Genomic DNA, 21,186 nt, shown 5'->3' on the forward strand with positions numbered 1-21,186 from the left:
TTTTCTGATAAACCCATACCAGATGCTGAGCTCATCTGTGACACTGATAGTAGCAACTATATGTGTGGTGGACAGGAGGCAAATGTGATATCTGAATCTGGTACTATCTTGGCCTCAGGCCTACATGCCAGCACTTGGGCCCAATGAGCACAATTAATTGCTTTTACAAAGGCCCCCAACTTGGGCAAAGCAAAGCAGGTTATTATTTGTACTGATAACAGATAAGTCTTTGCCACTGCCCGTGATCATAGGGTCATCTATCAAAAGAGGGGATTGCTTATTGCAGAGCGAAAGACTATCAAAAAGGAACAAGAAAGTTTAGACTTGTTTCAAGGATTCTGCTTACCAAAAAGTTGGCAATCAGTTATTGTCAGGGTCACCAAAAGGGAACTAACAAGGAGGCCAGAGGCAATCAGAAATCATATGCAGCAGCAAAGGCTGACACCCTTAACCCTATGACAATCCTGGCCCTTAAGCTGCTAGATCCTGTACCATCCACTCTACCAGGAAAAAATTTAAATATTCTAAGGAGAGAATAGCTCACATCAAAACCAAACTGACTATGTATCACAATCCTTGAAATTGGTGGCTCACAAAGAATTATGCCCCAGAGAGGCAAGAGACTGGGTACTCACTGGGAAATTCACTTCATTGAGGTAAATCTAGGCAAATTTGGATATAAATATTTGTTAGTATTTGTAGATACTTTTTCAGGATGGACTCAGTCTTTCCCCACTGAACAGCAGATGGCACAAACAGTGGTCATATAATAGAAGATATCCTTTCCAGGTATGGAATGCCAGCTCCCCCTGAGTTCTGATAATGGGCCTGCCCTCACTGCTCAGGTAATACAGAGAATGGTCAAAAGTATAGGGGAAGAATGAAAATTGCATTGTGCTTTCAGTGCCCAAAGCTCAGGACAGGTAGAGAGGATGAATAGAACTTTAAGTAGACCCTTACTAAATTAACCATGGAGCCTGTTTGAAACTGGGAGGCTCTCCTTCCGTTCACTCTATATAGGGTAGAAAATACTCCTTATACTTTGGGATTAACCACTTTTGAAATTATGTTGGGAAGACCTCCACTCATACTTCCTAACATAAGAGCTGATATCCTTACTGAAATTGCTGACAAATATGATTTTTTGATTCTCATGAGACTTTTAGCCACACCCAAAAGGAGCTATGATCCTAGATAAAGGCAATCTACAAGGCTGCTCCTCCACCTATGCTACACAAGAATTACCCTGATGACAGAGTGTTCATTAAGAGACATCAATAGCAATCCATGAAGCCACATTGGAAATGATCATATGTACTTGTGCTGACCACTCCCCCGCTCTCAGAGTTGATGGGATCTTTTTGGATTAATCACACAGGAGCTTGCATGACCAATTCTTACTCAGATTCAGAAAACATCACATCCAAATGGCAGGCCTTCAGTGACAAAGACAATTCTTTAAAACTCAAGTTGCAATGCCTATAGTTTTTATGCCCTTATTTTTAACAACTGTCACTTTTTCCAAAAACAATCCACAGCAGCCTTACAATTTGATTTGGGTTCATAGTGACATTTCCACAGGAGATATACTCAAATATCAGCAATAAATGTTCCTATATGTACTTGGTTCCTCTATTTAACTTTTGACTTGCAGGCCCTTTTGTTAATCAGCTGAGCTGGCAAACTTATAAGACAACATTGCTTTTATGTCTGTCTAGCACACAAACATGTGGATATAAGCTGAACTTGAAAAATATGTGGGCACTGACTACTATTTATGTAGCTCATGGGATTGTGTAAGCACCAGAGATATTTGATCAGTAGCACCTATGAAAGATGATCTCGTTCAGGTGAACCTAGCCAAAAACTCAGAAGAGAGAAAAGGCTCCTCCTGTGGGCAGGGCTTGAAGACCATGTAATCCTATACTCATTCAGTTCACCCAGAAAGGGAGGACAACTTCAGGATGGGATACGAGAAGAACTTGGAACCTAAAGATGTACGTTTGGGGAGGACCAAACCCAGGGGCATTTTCTTAATCATCTGTTTTGTTAAAGAACCATAGGTTGTCATGTGCCACTGGGTGCAAATCCAGTGTTGTTCCCACCTAGAAACCCACAAACTGATGCCCCAAAGTTCACTGTTACTATGAGGCCTACCCCAAACCCTAGTGATATTGTGTACTCTGATGTTCAGACACAAAAGAACTTCCAGATTGATGAAGATCCTATTCTCCTCCTATTAAAAGCTACATATGATATCCTAAATGTCACCCATAATGAACTTCCTTCTGATTGGTGACTTTACCTAAATATTAAACCCACTTACTATGATGTCCTTGCTTATAGTGTCTCACTTATTGAATCCACAGAAGCAAGCAACTACAGATGGAAACAAGCAGGCCTAGGTGGATTATATTGCAATCAGTTACAGGACAAGGGTTATGTATAGGCCAATAAGTACACCAAAGATATTCCTGCCTTTATATTCAGACTATTCCTTGGGATTGGGCCTACTTCTCAACTGGCCTAACCCCATGGATTGAAATGGAAGCATTTAATGCCTCCTCTGACTTCTGTGTTTTGGTTCAGTTGGTTGCCAGTGTGACTTACCATTAAGGAGAAGATGGTCTCAACCATTTTGCTTCTGGTCTTCATAAACACTTAAGAGAGAACCTATAGCAGCCATTGTTTTGTCTATCCCCTAGACATCAGTATAGCAGTAGTTATAGGAACATGAGGCACAGCCTTAGTATAATAGGGTGTCTACTACCACTCCTTGTGAGAAGCTATTGATGGGGAAATCCAAATATTTAAAAAAAATGCCAGCTCTAGAAAAATCTGTTTCCTCCCTATCTGAAATGGTTTTGCAAAATCAAAGGGGCTTAGATCTACTCTTTCTTCAGCAAGGAGGGCTATGTATTGCCCTTGGAAAAGCATGCTGTCTATATGCAGACTATACAGTGTTGCCATAGAAAACATGGCTGAATTAAGGAAAAGATTACAAGTCAGAAAGCTAGAAAAATAACAGTGTCAAGGCTGTTATGAAAGTCTATTCAATGAGTCTTGCTGGTTAACTACCTTGATATCCTCTTTGCCTGGCCTACTCTTTATACTGCTCCTGTTACTCACATTTGGGCCCTGCATTCCTAATAGACAGGTTAACTTTTTCAAAGACTAAGTCAATGGTGTACAGCTCTTGGTCCTTAGCTCTCAATATTAACATTTAGAACTTGAGACCATAGATATTGAGGTCCCATGATTGGGCCTTCTTAGGTACTTCTGAAATGACAATGAAGGGCCCAGATTAAATGTAGGGTACAACTTAACATTAAAACTCCATTTTGCTTTCAGACTTTGTTTTACATTAACTTACCCACTTAATGAAATCAGCTCCTGAAAAACACCAAGGTTTTCCAAGAACCATGTCACCCTGGCAGCAGTCAGAATTCCCCTGGGCAAGTAGCCAATCTTTGCAACAACCAATAAGTACTTAAGGCGAATGGACATGATGCCTTAACATAGATTAAGGTAGCATTGTTCATATCAAGCTGAAATCATTACTAGACAAGCAAATAGCAACCAAACATGCAACTGCCAATTTGGAAAGTCCCTCAGTCCGCAACTGTGATAAACAAGCAAAGCTTGTGCCAACTCAGCACTGTCCTCAGCTTTCATTGTCTTGTAGAGATTGGAGGGTCCAAGCTCAAGTTTCAATAAGAATCTTTGCTTTTGCATAGTGGTTGGACTACTAGTGAGATAAGTGCACAACAGTTCAACCACATATCCATGAGTCTAGTCTTTTTATCTTTTTTAAAAAGATTTATTTATTTAACATATGTGAGTACACTGTTGATCCCTTCAGACACACTCGAAGAGGGTACTGCATCCCATTACAGATGGTTGTGAGTCACCATGTGGTTGCTGGGAATAGAACTCAGGACCTCTGGAAGAGCAGTGCTCTTAACCACTGAGCCATCTTTCCAGCCCTCTTTTTATCTTTTTATCTTGCCAAAAGTTATTTTTCATACTTCTGTTTCTCTATTCTCATTTGAAAATTTCAACAAAATTATGGAGATATCCTCATTTTATATTTTTATTATCAGTCTTCTTCAAGAATTCCAGCCAATGATTCCAGGCTAGGTTCTGATATTTAGCATGGATAATTAATAAAACCATAAAAGGTAGTTTCATTTCTTTGCTTTATATTAAATTTTAGTATTCCTTTTTTATAAAATTATTTACCTTTATTTACATCTTGATCAGCTTCCCCTTTCTTTTCTTCTACCAGTACCTAACCCTGACTCCATGATTTCTTTCAAGGATATCAACTAGTCATGACATATCAATTTGCTTTAAGACTAGGCAATTCTACCCCTATGAAGGTTAGACTAGACAACCCAGTCAGAGTAAAGTATCTCAAGGCAGGTAATAGAGTCAGAGACAAGTCTTGCTCCATTATTAGGAGTCCCACAAACAGATTAAAATACACAATTGTAACAATTATACAGAGATCCTAAGTTAGTTCCACGCATTCTCCCTGGTAGTTGGTTCAGTCTTTTTTAGCCTAACTGAGTTCATGCTAACTGATTTTTTTATGTTTTCTGTAATATATTTCACTCCTATGGCTCCTACAATCTTTCCTTCCCTGCTTCAGTAGGATTCTCCAATATCTTCCTAATGTTTGGCTCTGGGTCTTTATATCTGTTTCCATCAGTTGTTGGGTAAAGTTTCTGACAATTAAACTAGGCACCAATGTATGAATATAGCAGAATATCATTATAAATCATTCCATTGTTTGTATTTTATTTTATTTTTGTCATTTGTATATGGTTCTAGTTTAGGTCTATGGGCTATCCAGGTTCTGGATCATGATCATCAAGGCAGTGTCAGGTGTGGACTCTCTGTCATGGCATTGGTCACAAACTGGGCCAATCATTTTTTGATCACTATCACAATTTCTACACTACTTTCATCCTATGCAAAACTTGTAGGTAGAACCATCCCTGGGTCAGAAGTTTTGTGTCTAGGTTGGTTCCAATCACTTCAACTATAAGTTTTACCATCATATGCCCCATTGCTAGCAGTCTTAGCTAGGGTCACCCTCATAGATCTTGAGAATTTCTATTACACCAGAATTCTAGCTTGTCCAAACAATATCCACCCCTAATTCCAGTTGACTCTCCAAGTACTCTCTCCCTCTATCCTCCCTGGACCAGTTCTATCCTGTTGCCATCCCCACCACCAGCCACACTCCTCCCACATCTACCTGTCATATCTATTGTATTTTTTCTTCACAGTGAAATATAAGCATCCCTCAGCCCTCCTTGTTACTTAGCTTCTCTTGTTCTGTGGACTGTAACATTGTCATTCTTTACTTTATACCTAATATCTACTTTTAAATGAATTTGTACCATGTTTGTGTTTCTGGGTATGGGTTACATAACTCAGGATCTTTTCTATTTCTATCCAATTGCCAGCAAATTTCATGTTGTCATTGTTTTTAACAGGTGAGTAATACCTCATTGTATTGTGTAGATGTATCAATTTTTTTTCATTCATCCTTGAGTTGAGGGACATCTAGGCTATTTAGAGTTTCTGGCTATTATGAGTAATTTTGCTATGAACATAATTGAGCAACTGTTCTTGTATGGTAGAATGCCCTTTGGTATGTTCCCAGGAGTGTTGTAACTGGTATTTGTGGTAGATTAATTTCCAATTTTGTGAGAAAATGCCAAATTGATCTCTAAAGTGTTCTTAACAGATAAATTAGAAAACTCTTGACTTTTCTTATAAACAATTATACCAACCCAATAAGTTTTATTCTATTATAAAAGTGTCTTAGTGAGGTGGATTTTCTGATTTTCTGACATTGTAAGATTACTCTTCTACTACTTTTTTTATAGCAGACAATGACATATTGATATAAACACATGGCTTGTAAATATACCATTTGCTTATCTTGATATTTAAAAGTGATGTCTAAGTCCTCACGCCTAAATAGTTTTAAATTCGAATTTATCAAGTTGGAAGTAAAAAATGAGGGAGCAACACTGTGTCAAGCTTGTACATCTTCAGATATATCAACTTCAACAAACATAGAGATGAAAGAACTTCCTTTTTTGGAGATTAGAAAACTAAGGAGAATGTTAGAGTAACTGAGGTTGCCATAGAAATGAAAGAAAATGCACTGAAGTTTGTAGGAAGGAGACTTTTACTTATGACATCCCTTCTCATCCCAAGCAGCAGTTTGGGGTGAGGTGCATGATGCTACAGGAGAGGGGAGTGTAAATTGGCCGTTGTTTCAGACCCTATCAATATTTCTGCCCAAGTAAAATCCCCAGGGCTATAGATTCTGGGATGAAACATACTAAATGATCCTGATAATCCTGGTATCAACTCTAATCCTGTAGCTTGTTTGGTGTATGTAGTTTTGGACTACCAAACAGAAAAATCAACATCTAGCCCTAGACCTTATACTTCTCGCAGCACTGACTTTGGTTCTCATAGATGCATGCATCAGGTAGAAATTGCAAAACTTAGTGAGCAAATGAATACCTGTGTACCAAGATTCCATAAATATCTGTGGAGATTGAGACAGGCATGATGCTGACCCAGCAGCACTATAGAGTGACTATGGCTGTAGGTTCAAGGCCTTTACAATGGGTCAGGTACATCTAAGCACTGAACAGGGAATTATAGTCCCAGGGAATAGTCTATCTTGACAACCTGAATTTCTAAACTTGTTTCAGCACTGAGAATACTACAGAAAATAACATACTATGGATTCAGTATGAAACATTATCCAATGAACCCAAGGAACATTAAGACATATGTGAGTGTAATAAAAGTATACACATTATCAAAGTAAAGTTGCAATCAGTAGAAAATTGTTAAAAATAGTTTTGTAGTAATCCTCTTTCTAAGCAAAACAAAAAGACTTACAATAGATATTAAAAGGTACAAAATAATGCTTTAGAAACGGATGTCTTAACAACAAAGTAAGAAATCAATGGAAAGAAACAGAAATTTAATAAAACATAATATGGAAATTATGACTTCTTACAGATAAATAGTTATGTTGTATATAAAATGCATCAGATATAATTGTGTTAAATTATTCTAAAGCTGTACTCACTTGTATAACAAACCTCATTATCAGGAATAGAAGCTCCTTCAGATGTTATTTCTGCAGTGTAGTTTACTTAGGTAATTATTGTAAGTGTTGTGCAGCAATGGTAGTGCAAAGAAATGCCATAAAGTTTACACCATGAGAGAGACCTCAGATAAGAGATTTAGTGGGAAGAGGAAACCAAAAGTTGCCACTGACCACAGATGATAGTGAGATGTTAGAAGCTGGATCCTCCATTTCTACCTTCATTGTTGATTTTGATATGAGTTAAAAAATAACAGGGCCTCTATTCTTCCTATTGTTCAGCTTCTAGACTTGCTTTCAAGATGGAATCTTGATATCTATAATTGTAATGTTAGGAAAAAGGAAATTTATGTTTATGTGCAGATTGTGTTTTTAAACCAACAGACTAGTTTGACCCTTCTTAAAAATGAGGCTTTGTTGTGGTGAGATTTTTGGCTGGAATGCCCTGTGTACCCTGCTGGCTGGATATGAGAATCTACCCAGGAGCTATCTTGGATCCACAAATGGAAAACACACACACACACACACACACACACACACACACACACACACACACACACACCAGTTAATCTTAAAATGTCTTGGTTAACTTAATGACTGGGCACTCCTAAACCTTGCTGTACTACCCCAGAACTAATCAGGAAAGTGGTGCATGGCCACATACTTGAAAACTCACATGGCTGGTTGGTTTCATCTCCTACTGCAATGGCATCCCTTTCTTCTTCCTGAGTCCTGATTCCTCTTTTGTCCTACCCTTGAAACATTTATTATCCTACACTGTGCTCAACAATTGGTCACTGGAATCTTTATTGATACCTCAAAAACCAAGTGGGGACAAGGACCTTCAGTATATGGGCATTCACATACAAAGCATTAGCACCAATCTCTAACATCTCACCTTTTCTATCCAATGAAAAGCTTCTTCTCTCAGACATAAATTGAGGACAACCACAAGAATTATGTAAATCATAAAGAATGATATGCAATTAATATACAGTACATCACATTTGTCAATTAGATGAAGTTCTCTACATCATTTCAAACATAAAGAGTTTATGATTCTATATCTAATTTGTTTTGATTTTAGCCAGTAACACCATCTGAAAACCATTTTTAATTCTATATCCTATCTTTAATGCTAAAAATGGGTTTGCTTATGATATTCTAATTAGTCTTTAACCTGTAAGAAATCCAAGAATGAATTAAATATTACTTGAGTATGTGGAAGCACCAAACACAGCTTCTCAAACATTAACAGTTGTAGAGAAAGCAGACTACTATGGCAATCCTCTAATTTCTTAAAACATTGGAGCATCAGTTTTCAGCCTTTTGGCCCAGAGCCATCTGGAAGATGCACATATGCAGGAGGAATATGAAGGACTAGCTCCCCCATCTTGGTAGAGATTAGTAATCAAATATCCCACAATTGTCTGTACATTATGGACAGTAATTTGTTTGCAGATGAAATACACAATTTTTGCCCTCTGGCTACTTTGCCACAATAAACAATCTCACCTGGAGGTACAGATGCTTAATATCTTCTTTGAACTGTAAAGGGGGTACTGTCAAGAACAGATATGTCTCTAGTCAAAATTTCTAGTAACAAAATAACATTAAATACCATAAATCGGTGGATTTCTGATGTTTTCTTTGAAGACTATCTAGCCAAATAATATTTGGAGGGTTTAAACTTAATTACTCTTAGCCATTACTATTTGAGTAAATTGAAAGCACATTTTTATAATAAAATGAGAATCTGAGATAATAATGAGTTTACTATCTGGCCTTAACTTGTGTTACTTAATCATCTTTTCTTTTTCTTTTAAATTTATTTTTCTTGGATATTTTATATATTTACATTTCAAATGGTATTCCCTTCCCCCCCTCTCCCATATCCTCTTCCCCCCTCCTGCTTCTATGAGGATGTTCCCACTCATTTTTCTTAAATGAGTTGCATAGGCACAATGCTTATCTATGAGTAACAACATTAATTTCAAATTTTATATCAATGTACAGATTCATACCACTGAATACCTTAAAAATTCTATATCAATATATAAGTTCTGTACCAGTGTAAGAAATTATAACCTTAATTTAACATCAATTACAAAGATTTTTACCAATGCAAGATTATGGCTATCCATTGTTTTGTTCAAGAATATTTAGCAATCTATCCCATCTGTCTCCTCTGTGTTCAAATTATGACCATTCTGAAATTATCCCTTAAAATCATAACCTATTGTTAATTTGTAAGATAATCATTACTAGACACCCTAACCTATGGAACTAGGCTTGACACACCTACTCCAAAAAGACTGCACCACATAATAGTGCCACTCCCTGGGTCAAGCATATAAGAATGTACTGTCACCTGAGTTTTTACCTTAAAATGATGTGAAAGAGAAACACTTCTTCTACATTTTTAGTGGAATTGTAAACTTGGACCACCATGCTGGAAATCAATATGATGCTTTCTCAGAAAATTGGAAATATGTCTAACTGAAGACCTTGCTATACGGTTCCTGTGCATATACCCAAATTATTCTTTACCATATTTCAAGTACACACAGTTTACTATGTTCATAGCAGCTTTATTCATAATAGCTAGAAGAGAGTAACAAACCATATGTCCCTCAACTGAAGAATGGATATAGAAAATATTGGTCATTTATACAATGGGATATTATACATCTATTATATTCAAAGAAGTCATAAATTTTTGCAGGCAAATGGATTGAAATAGAAAACATCATACTGAGTAACATAACCCAGATATAGTATGTTCTCACTTTAGAGTAGATATTATCCATAAAGTACAGAACACCTTTGATATATCCTACACTTACTCAAAAAAGTTAAACAAGAAGAAAGGTCCAAGCAAGGATGCCTGAGTCACACTTAAAAGGGAAAAGAATAGTCGTAGTAGACAGAGGGAGGTTGATAACTATGGAGATAGAGGGGAAGAGGAAGGGAATGGGGATACAAGATCAATTTCAAGGACAGTCTGGCTAGAAGCCCAACAGGCCAGGAGAATGAATGGAAATCTGTAGTTGCCTGTGGTGAGATGGAGTGGAAAATGTTTAGGGAGTCTTAGAGACCTGGGAGAGGGGATTCTCAGAGGAGTCAATAGAGGTGACCATAGTCAACAAGTCTAACAGTGGGGAAATAAAACCTGAAGAGCCCACCTCCTGTAGCCAGGCAGGGCCTCCAGTGGAAAGATAAGGATATCAGTCCACCCACAAACTTTTGACCCAAAATAGGTCCTGTCTAAACCACATGCAGGGATGGATCAGAAACAAAGGGAAAGGCCAAACAATGACTAATCCAACTAGAAACACATTCCATGGACACGGACCAATCCAAGACATGCTTAATTGTTCCTTATGCTTGGAGACATGAGTCTAGCAGAAATATCTTCTGAGAGTATCTACCCAGAAGTGGACAGAAACAGAAGCTGATATCCATAACCAAACAAAGATCAGCAACACTTATGAAAGTGTTGAAGGGAAGGATTTATTTCAAAGATGTACTGAGAAGCCTACAGGAAGACAGAGTATACAAACCTGTAACCTCAGGAACTCTCAGAATCTTAGCCACCAACCAAAGTACATACAGAAGTTTGAACAAGGTACACTGGCACATGTGAAGCAGTCAGGCAGCTCAGTACGCATGGATGCCCTTCCTGGCCTCAGTGGGAGAAGATGTGAATAATCTGGCAGAGACTCGGTGTGCCAGGGTAGGGGGATACCCAGGGGGTCCCACCCTCTCATAGAAGAATGAGAGGAGAGATAAGGGCATGGACTCTATGATTGAGAGACAGAGAGGGGAAGCAGTACTCGTGATGTATATAAATAAATAAATAAATGATTAATTAATTTTTTTAAAAGAAAGTGTTCCCGTGTAATGATAGCATGGATTAAAAATCAATTGTTATTAGTACAAAATGTAAAACAACAGATTGGGAAAAGATCTTTATAGAAGGCTAATATCCAATCTATAAAAAGAACTCAAGAAGTTAGACTCCAGAGAGCCAAATAACCCTTTAAAAAGGGGTACAGAGATAAACAAAGAAATCTCAGCTAAGGATGAAATATAAATTTAAAAAAATCCAATAAAAATCAAAAAGAAATGTAAAAAAAAATCAATTGCCTTAAATTCATATGGTATCTTTCCTGTAAAATCTCAAGTCCTCACACAGAGACTACCAATGTCAAGGGAACCCAGAAGATAAAACTTGGTGGAAGAATGCAATATCAGGAAGGAAAAAAAACTGAGACCCGGTGAGAGAGAGACCCAACCGCCTGGTCAGGTGGGCACTCCTGAGGCTGCAGAGCGGAAGAGACCACCAACACTGCTCACCCCTGCCCACATCCCTGGCCCAAGAGGAAACTGTATAAGGCCTCTGGGCTCCCGTGGGGGAGGGCCCAGGAGCAGCAGGACACCTGCCAGAGACACCGCCGGACCCTGAAGGAAACAGACCGGATAAACAGTTCTCTGCACCCAAATCCCGTGGGAGGGAGAGCTAAACCTTCAGAGAGGCAGACAAGCCTGGGAAACCAGAAGAGACTGCTCCCTGCACACACATCTCGGATGCCAGAGGAAAAAGCCAAAGACCATCTGGAACCCTGGTGCACTGAAGCTCCCGGAAGGGGCGGCACAGGTCTTCCTGGTTGCTGCCGCTGCAGAGAGCCCCTGGGCAGCACCCCACGAGCAAACCTGAGCCTCAGGACCACAGGTAAGACCAAATTTTCTGCTGCAAGAAAGCTGCCTGGTGAACTCAAGACACAGGCCCACAGGAACAGCTGAAGACCTGTAGAGAGGAAAAACTACACGCCCGAAAGCAGAACACTCTGTCCCCATAACTGACTGAAGGAGAGGAAAACAGGTCTACAGCACTCCTGACACACAGGCTTATAGGACAGTCTAGCCACTGTCAGAAATAGCAGAACAAAGTAACACTAGAGATAATCTGATGGCGAGAGGCAAGCGCAGGAACCCAAGCAACAGAAACCAAGACTACATGCCATCATCGGAGCCCAATTCTCCCACCAAAACAAACATGGAATATCCAAACACACCAGAAAAGCAAGATCTAGTTTCAAAATCATATTTGATCATGATGCTGGAGGACTTCAAGAAAGACATGAACACACTTAGGGAAGCACAGGAAAACATTAATAAACAAGTAAAAGCCTACAGAGAGGAATCGCAAAAATCCCTGAAAGAATTCCAGGAAAACACAATCAAACAGTTGAAGGAATTAAAAATGGAAATAGAAGCAATCAAGAAAGAACACATGGAAACAACCCTGGATATAGAAAACCAAAAGAAGAGACAAGGAGCTGTAGATACAAGCTTCACCAACAGAATACAAGAGATGGAAGAGAGAATCTCAGGAGCAGAAGATTCCATAGAAATCATTGACTCAACTGTCAAAGATAATGTAAAGCAGAAAAAGCTACTGGTCCAAAACATACAGGAAATCCAGGACTCAATGAGAAGATCAAACCTAAGGATAATAGGTATAGAAGAGAGTGAAGACTCCCAGCTCAAAGGACCAGTAAATATCTTCAAAAAAATCATAGAAGAAAACTTCCCTAACCGAAAAAAAGAGATACCCATAGACATACAAGAAGCCTACAGAACTCCAAATAGATTGGACCAGAAAAGAAACACCTCCCGTCACATAATTGTCAAAACACCAAACGCACAAAATAAAGAAAGAATATTAAAAGCAGTAAGGGAAAAAGTCAAGTAACATATAAAGGGAGACCTATCAGAATCACACCAGACTTCTCGCCAGAAACTATGAAGGCCAGAAGATCCTGGACTGATGTTATACAGACCCTAAGAGAACACAATTGCCAGCCCAGGTTACTGTATCCAGCAAAACTCTCAATTAACATTGATGGAGAAACCAAGATATTCCATGACAAAACCAAATTTACACAATATCTTTCTACAAATCCAGCACTACAAAGGATAATAAATGGTAAAGCTCAACATAAGGAGGCAAGCTATACCCTAGAAGAAGCAAGAAACTAATCGTCTTGGCAACAAAACAAAGAGAATGAAAGCACACAAACATAACCTCACATCCAAATATGAATATAACGGGAAGCAATAATCACTATTCCTTAATATCTCTCAATATCAATGGCCTCAACTCCCCAATAAAAAGACATAGATTAACAAACTGGATACGCAACGAGGACCCTGCATTCTGCTGCCTACAGGAAACACACCTCAGAGACAAAGACAGACACTACCTCAGAGTGAAAGGCTGGAAAACAACTTTCCAAGCAAATGGTCAGAAGAAGCAAGCTGGAGTAGCCATTCTAATATCAAATAAAATCAATTTCCAACTAAAAGTCATCAAAAAAGATAAGGAAGGACACTTCATATTCATCAAAGGAAAAATCAACCAAGATGAACTCTCAATCCTAAATATCTATGCCCCAAATACAAGGGCACCTACATACGTAAAAGAAACCTTACTAAAGCTCAAAACACACATTGCAGCTCACACAATAATAGTGGGAGATTTCAACACCCCACTCTCATCAATGGACAGATCATGGAAACAGAAATTAAACAGTGATGTAGACAGACTAAGAGAAGTCATGAGCCAAATGGACTTAACGGATATTTATAGAACATTCTATCCTAAAGCAAAAGGATATACCTTCTTCTCAGCTCATCATGGTACTTTCTCCAAAATTGACCATATAATTGGTCAAAAAACGGGCCTCAACAGGTACAGAAAGATAGAAATAATCCCATGCGTGCTATCGGACCACCACGGCCTAAAACTGGTCTTCAATAACAATAAGGGAAGAATGCCCACATATACGTGGAAATAGAACAATGCTCTACTCAATGATAACCTGGTCAAGGAAGAAATAAAGAAAGAAATTAAAAACTTTTACAATTTAATGAAAATGAAGATACAACATACTCAAACTTATGGGACACAATGAAAGCTGTGCTAAGAGGAAAACTCATAGCGCTGAGTGCCTGCAGAAAGAAACAGGAAAGAGCATATGTCAGCAGCTTGACAGCACACCTAAAAGCTCTAGAACAAAAAGAAGCAAATACACCCAGGAGGAGTAGAAGGCAGGAAATAATCAAACTCAGAGCTGAAATCAACCAAGTAGAAACAAAAAGGACCATAGAAAGAATCAACAGAACCAAAAGTTGGTTCTTTGAGAAAATCAACAAGATAGATAAACCCTTAGCCAGACTAACGAGAGGACACAGAGAGTGTGTCCAAATTAACAAAATCAGAAATGAAAAGGGAGACATAACTACAGATTCGGAGGAAATTCAAAAAATCATCAGATCTTACTATAAAAACCTATATTCAACAAAATTTGAAAATCTTCAGGAAATGGACAATTTCCTAGACAGATACCAGGTATCGAAGTTTAATCAGGAACAGATAAACCAGTTAAACAACCCCATAACTCCTAAGGAAATAGAAGCAGTCATTAAAGTTCTCCCAACCAAAAAGAGCCCAGGTCCAGACGGGTTTAGTGCAGAATTCTATCAAACCTTCATAGAAGACCTCATACCAATATTATCCAAACTATTCCACAAAATTGAAACAGATGGAGCCCTACCAAATTCCTTCTACGAAGCCACAATTACTCTTATACCTAAACCACACAAAGACACAACAAAGAAAGAGAACTTCAGACCAATTTCCCTTATGAATATCGACGCAAAAATACTCAATAAAATTCTGGCAAACCGAATTCAAGAGCACATCAAAACAATCATCCACCATGATCAAGTAGGCTTCATCCCAGGCATGCAGGGATGGTTTAATATACGGAAAACCATCAACGTGATCCATCATATAAACAAACTGAAAGAACAGAACCACATGATCATTTCATTAGATGCTGAGAAAGCATTTGACAAAATTCAACACCCCTTCATGATAAAAGTCCTGGAAAGAATAGGAATTCAAGGCCCATACCTAAACATAGTAAAAGCCATATACAGCAAACCAGTTGCTAACATTAAACTAAATGGAGAGAAACTTGAAGCAATCCCACTAAAATCAGGGACTAGACAAGGCTGCCCACTCTCTCCCTACTTATTCAATATAGTTCTTGAAGTTCTAGCCAGAGCAATCAGACAACAAAAGGAGATCAAAGGGATACAGATCGGAAAAGAAGAGGTCAAAATGTCACTATTTGCAGATGACATGATAGTATATTTAAGTGATCCCAAAAGTTCCACCAGAGAACTACTAAAGCTGATAAACAACTTCAGCAAAGTGGCTGGGTATAAAATTAAATCAAATAAATCAGTTGCCTTCCTCTATACAAAAGAGAAACAAGCCGAGAAAGAAATTAGGGAAACGACACCCTTCCTAATAGACCCAAATAATATAAAGTACCTCGGTGTGACTTTAACCAAGCAAGTAAAAGATCTGTACAATAAGAACTTCAAGACACTGAGGAAAGAAATTGAAGAAGACCTCAGAAGATGGAAAGATCTCCCATGCTCATGGATTGGCAGGATTAATATAGTAAAAATGGCCATTTTACCAAAAGCAATCTACAGATTCAATGCAATCCCCATCAAAATACCGATCCAATTCTTCAAAGAGTTAGACAGAACAATTTGCAAATTCATCTGGAATAACAAAAAACCCAGGAGAGCTAAAGCTATCCTCAACAATAAAAAGACTTCAGAGGGAATCACTATCCCTGAACTCAAGCAGTATTACAGAGCAATAGTGATAAAAACTGCATGGTATTGGTACAGAGACAGACAGATAGACCAATGGAATAGAATTGAAGACCCAGAAATGAACCCACACACCTATGGTCACTTGATTTTTGACAAAGGAGCCAAAACCATCCAATGGAAAAAAGATAGCATTTTCAGCAAATTGTGCTGGTTCAACTGGAGGGCAACATGTAGAAGAATGCAGATCGATCCATGCTTATCACCCTGTACTAAGCTTAAGTCCAAGTGGATCAAGGACCTCCACATCAAACCAGACACACTCAAACTAATAGAAGAAAAACTAGGGAAGCATCTGGAACACATGGGCACTGGAAAAAATTTCCTGAACAAAACACCAATGGCTTATGCTCTAAGATCAAGAATCGACAAATGGGATCTCATAAAACTGCAAAGCTTCTGTAAGGCAAAGGACACTGTGGTTAGGACAAAACGGCAACCAACACATTGGGAAAAGATCTTTACGAATCCTACAACAGATAGAGGCCTTATATCCAAAATATACAAAGAACTCAAGAAGTTAGACCGCAGGGAAACAAATAACCCTATTAAAAATGGGGTTCAGAGCTAAACAAAGAATTCACAGCTGAGGAATGCCGAATGGCTGAGAAACACCTAAAGAAATGTTCAACATCTTTAGTCATAAGGGAAATGCAAATCAAAACAACCCTGAGATTTCACCTCACACCAGTGTGATTGGCTAAGATCAAAAACTCAGGTGACAGCAGATGCTGGCGAGGATGTGGAGAAAGAGGAACACTCCTCCATTGCTGGTGGGATTGCAGACTGGTAAAACCTTTCTGGAAATCAGTCTGGAGGTTCCTCAGAAAATTGGACATTGAACTGCCTGAGGATCCAGCTATACCTCTCTTGGGCATATACCCAAAAGATGCCTCAACATATAAAAGAGACACGTGCTCCACTATGTTCATCACAGCCTTATTTATAATAGCCAGAACCTGAAAGAACCCAGATGCCCTTCAACAGAGGAATGGATACAGAAAATGTGGTACATCTACACAATGGAATATTACTCAGCTATCAAAAACAACGAGTTTATGAAATTCGTAGGCAAATGGTTGGAACTGGAAAATATCATCCTGAGTGAGCTAACCCAATCACAGAAAGACATACATGGTATGCACTCATTGATAAGTGGCTATTAGCCCAAATGCTTGAATTACCCTAGATCCCTAGAACAAACGAAACTCAAGACGGATGATCAAAATGTGAATGCTTCACTCCTTCTTTAAATGAGGAAAAAGAATACCCTTGGCAGGGAAGGGAGAGGCAAAGATTAAAACAGAGACTGAAGGAACACCCATTCAGAGCCTGCCCCACATGTGGCCCATACATATACAGCCACCCAATTAGACAAGATGGATGAAGCAAAGAAGTGCAGACCGACAGGAGCCGGATGTAGATCGCTCCTGAGAGACACAGCCAGAATACAGCAAATACAGAGGCGAATGCCAGCAGCAAACCACTGAACTGAGAATAGGTCCCCCGTTGAAGGAATCAGAGAAAGAACTGGAAGAGCTTGAAGGGGCTCGAGACCCCAAAAGTACAACAATGCCAAGCAACCAGAGCTTCCAGGGACTAAGCCACTACCTAAAGACTATACATGGACTGACCCTGGACTCTGACCCCATAGGTAGCAATGAATATCCTAGTAAGAGCACCAGTGGAAGGGGAAGCCCTGGGTCCTGCTAAGACTGAACCCCCAGTGAACTAGTCTATGGGGGGAGGGCGGCAATGGGGGGAGGGTTGGGAGGGGAACACCCATAAGGAAGGGGAGGGGGAGGGGGATGTTTGCCCGGAAACCGGGAAAGGGAATAACACTCGAAATGTATATAAGAAATACTCAAGTTAAGAAAAAAAAAAAAGAAAAAAAAAAGAGATAAAGTGACTGAGATCCAAACACCCCTTTTAAATTCCAGTCTTTAAAATTAAATTCCAATTGCTTTCATGCATGGAAATTTCTAGAATTGTCCATCTACAGGTTAGCAGCGAAACCTATACATAGTATCAATTGAAGAACCTTTCAGAGCCGACTACAAAGTAATGGAAGTTTTTGTGGTTATTTACAGTGATATAGTCCCAAAAGTTATAATTTCTTAGATGTCACCACATATGAAATTCATTCTTTCAAGCTTCTTGTGCTTGTAAGCAGCATGCAGTGTCCTATGTTGATAGTGAGTCTATGCTTCATGGTCTTTCCCATAAGAAGGTACACTTGAGACAATTTCTGCTTTATAGTTATCTCCTCAGGTCCCATCACACTCCAACATGCAGGGTAAGAAACTCAGTCAATTAGTAGTAAGTGAAGTGACATGATTATTACAAGAGAAAGCTGTGCTTTTATTTATTCAGCTATAAATAGGGGGTAGCATCATACCCTTCAGGAACATGATGATTACTTGAGCATATTTTATAGCCCTCCTTTTATGATGTTAGGGTTGGGGACTGTGTTTTAGTCATCCCTGTATCCTATCATTTGGCATACTAAGTGTTTCTCAGACTTGCTTATGTGATTGAGAGGAGAGAATAAGTACACATTTCTAAGGAAATAATACAGAATTACTAGTGAAAATAAACTTCAATTGCATTTTTCTTGAAATAAATATTTTGAACATGATTTTTTTCTCATTCAAACTTATATAGAAATGTTAATGTTCATTATAATAGTTCTAAATATGATACTTGTTTTGGGAATTTTATGCAAATTATTTGACCATATTTACTTGAAATCATCCTTTAACTCCTTTCAGAAAATCCCCCACCTTCTCACTCTCTTCCAACATCATGTTCATTTTTTTTGCTTTTTTATTTAATAACCTAATGACTCAATTTGTGATGCCCATATTCTCAAGGATATGGGACAGTCTACTGGAGTGTGGTCAAATTACCACGAGACACACCCTTAAAGCAAGCTGACTATCTTTCCCCTAGAAGCCATCACCTGCCCATAGCTTCTCAGTGAAGGTAGAAGATTATTAGTCCCTATGCTTACATATTATAATGATGATTGCTTTGATATTGTGTGGATCTGTACACAACCACACTTGCTATGAGTTCATGAGGGAATTGGTCTTGTCATGACAGAAGACATGGTTTCAGTTGACTAATCTCTAATATCTGATTCTTAGAGTTTTCCTGATCCTTTTTTCCCTGTTTTCGTTTGCCTGGGTATACATATAGAACTCAGAGGGCAACTTGAGGAAGTCAATTCTCTCTGGTTACTATGTGAGTCTTGGAAATAAAACTGTGCTCATTACAGCTGATGGCAAGTGCCTTTACATGCTGAGGAATTTTGTTAGTGCCAGATCTCATTTTTCAATGTATATGCTAAGATCAATCATGATAAGTGAAATAAGCCAACTATCAAAACAAAAATTAACCCATTTCCTCACACTTGTGACATAGAGAGATGGAAAGAAAGGGCACAAAAGCTAAAGAGAGACTATTAGAGATCTGTAAGTAAAAGGGCACTGGGAGGAGATAAGAAAGCAAAGAAAATTTTATTTATATATAGAGTGCTATAATTAATTCCATCCCTTTATACAATTAATGTATGTATAAAGAATTAATAATTAAATATAAAATAAAGCAATAAAGTTAAATCCACATTTTGCTTCGGTAGGTCTGGAGTAGAAATGTGCTGCATCTAACAACATCAGTTTTTTTTTCTTTTCTTTTTTTTTTTCTTAACTTGAGTATTTCTTATATACATTTCGAGTGTTATTCCCTTTCCCGGTTTCCGGGCAAACATCCCCCTCCCCCTCCCCTTCCTTATGGGTGTTCCCCTCCCAACCCTCCCCCCATTGCCGCCCTCCCCCCATAGACTAGTTCACTGGGGGTTCAGTCTTAGCAGGACCCAGGGCTTCCCCTTCCACTGGTGCTCTTACTAGGATATTCATTGCTACCTATGGGGTCAGAGTCCAGGGTCAGTCCATGTATAGTCTTTAGGTAGTGGCTTAGTCCCTGGAAGCTCTGGTTGCTTGGCATTGTTGTACTTTTGGGGTCTCGAGCCCCTTCAAGCTCTTCCAGTTCTTTCTCTGATTCCTTCAACGGGGGACCTATTCTCGGTTCAGTGGTTTGCTGCTGGCATTCGCCTCTGTATTTGCTGTATTCTGGCTGTGTCTCTCAGGAGCGATCAACATCCGGCTCCTGTCGGTCTGCACTTCTTTGCTTCATCCATCTTGTCTAATTGGGTGGCTGTATATGTATGGGCCACATGTGGGGCAGGCTCTGAATGGGTGTTCCTTCAGTCTCTGTTTTAATCTTTGCCTCTCCCTTCCCTGCCAAGGGTATTCTTTTTCCTCATTTAAAGAAGGAGTGAAGCATTCACATTTTGATCATCCGTCTTGAGTTTCGTTTGTTCTAGGGATCTAGGGTAATTCAAGCATTTGGGCTAATAGCCACTTATCAATGAGTGCATACCATGTATGTCTTTCTGTGATTGGGTTAGCTCACTCAGGATGATATTTTCCAGTTCCAACCATTTGCCTACGAATTTCATAAACTCGTTGTTTTTGATAGCTGAGTAATATTCCATTGTGTAGATGTACAACATTTTCTGTATCCATTCTTCTGTTGAAGGGCATCTGGGTTCTTTCCATTTTCTGGCTATTATAAATAAGGCTGCGATGAACATAGTGGAGCATGTGTCTCTTTTATATGTTGAGGCATCTTTTGGGTATATGCCCAAGAGAGGTATAGCTGGATCCTCAGGCAGTTCAATGTCCAATTTTCTGAGGAACCTCCAGACTGATTTCCAGAATGGTTTTACCAGTCTGCAATCCCACCAACAATGGAGGAGTGTTCCTCTTTCTCCACATCCTCGCCAGCATATGCTGTCACCTGAGTTTTTGATCTTAGCCAATCGCACTGGTGTGAGGTGAAATCTCAGGGTTGTTTTGATTTGCATTTCCCTTATGACTAAAGATGTTGAACATTTCTTTAGGTGTTTCTCAGCCATTCGGCATTCCTCAGCTGTGAATTCTTTGTTTAGCTCTGAACCCCATTTTTTAATAGGGTTATTTGTTTCCCTGCAGTCTAACTTCTTGAGTTCTTTGTATATTTTGGATATAAGGCCTCTATCTGTTGTAGGATTGGTAAAGATCTTTTCCCAATCTGTTGGTTGCCGTTTTGTCCTAACCACAGTGTCCTTTGCCTTACAGAAGCTTTGCAGTTTTATGAGATCCCATTTGTCGATTCTTGATCTTAGAGCATGAGCCATTGGTGTTTTGTTCAGGAAATTTTTTCCA

The sequence above is a fragment of the Rattus norvegicus genome, chromosome X, assembly GCF_036323735.1.
Source record: "Rattus norvegicus strain BN/NHsdMcwi chromosome X, GRCr8, whole genome shotgun sequence".
In the NCBI taxonomy this organism is placed as follows: domain Eukaryota; kingdom Metazoa; phylum Chordata; class Mammalia; order Rodentia; family Muridae; genus Rattus; species Rattus norvegicus.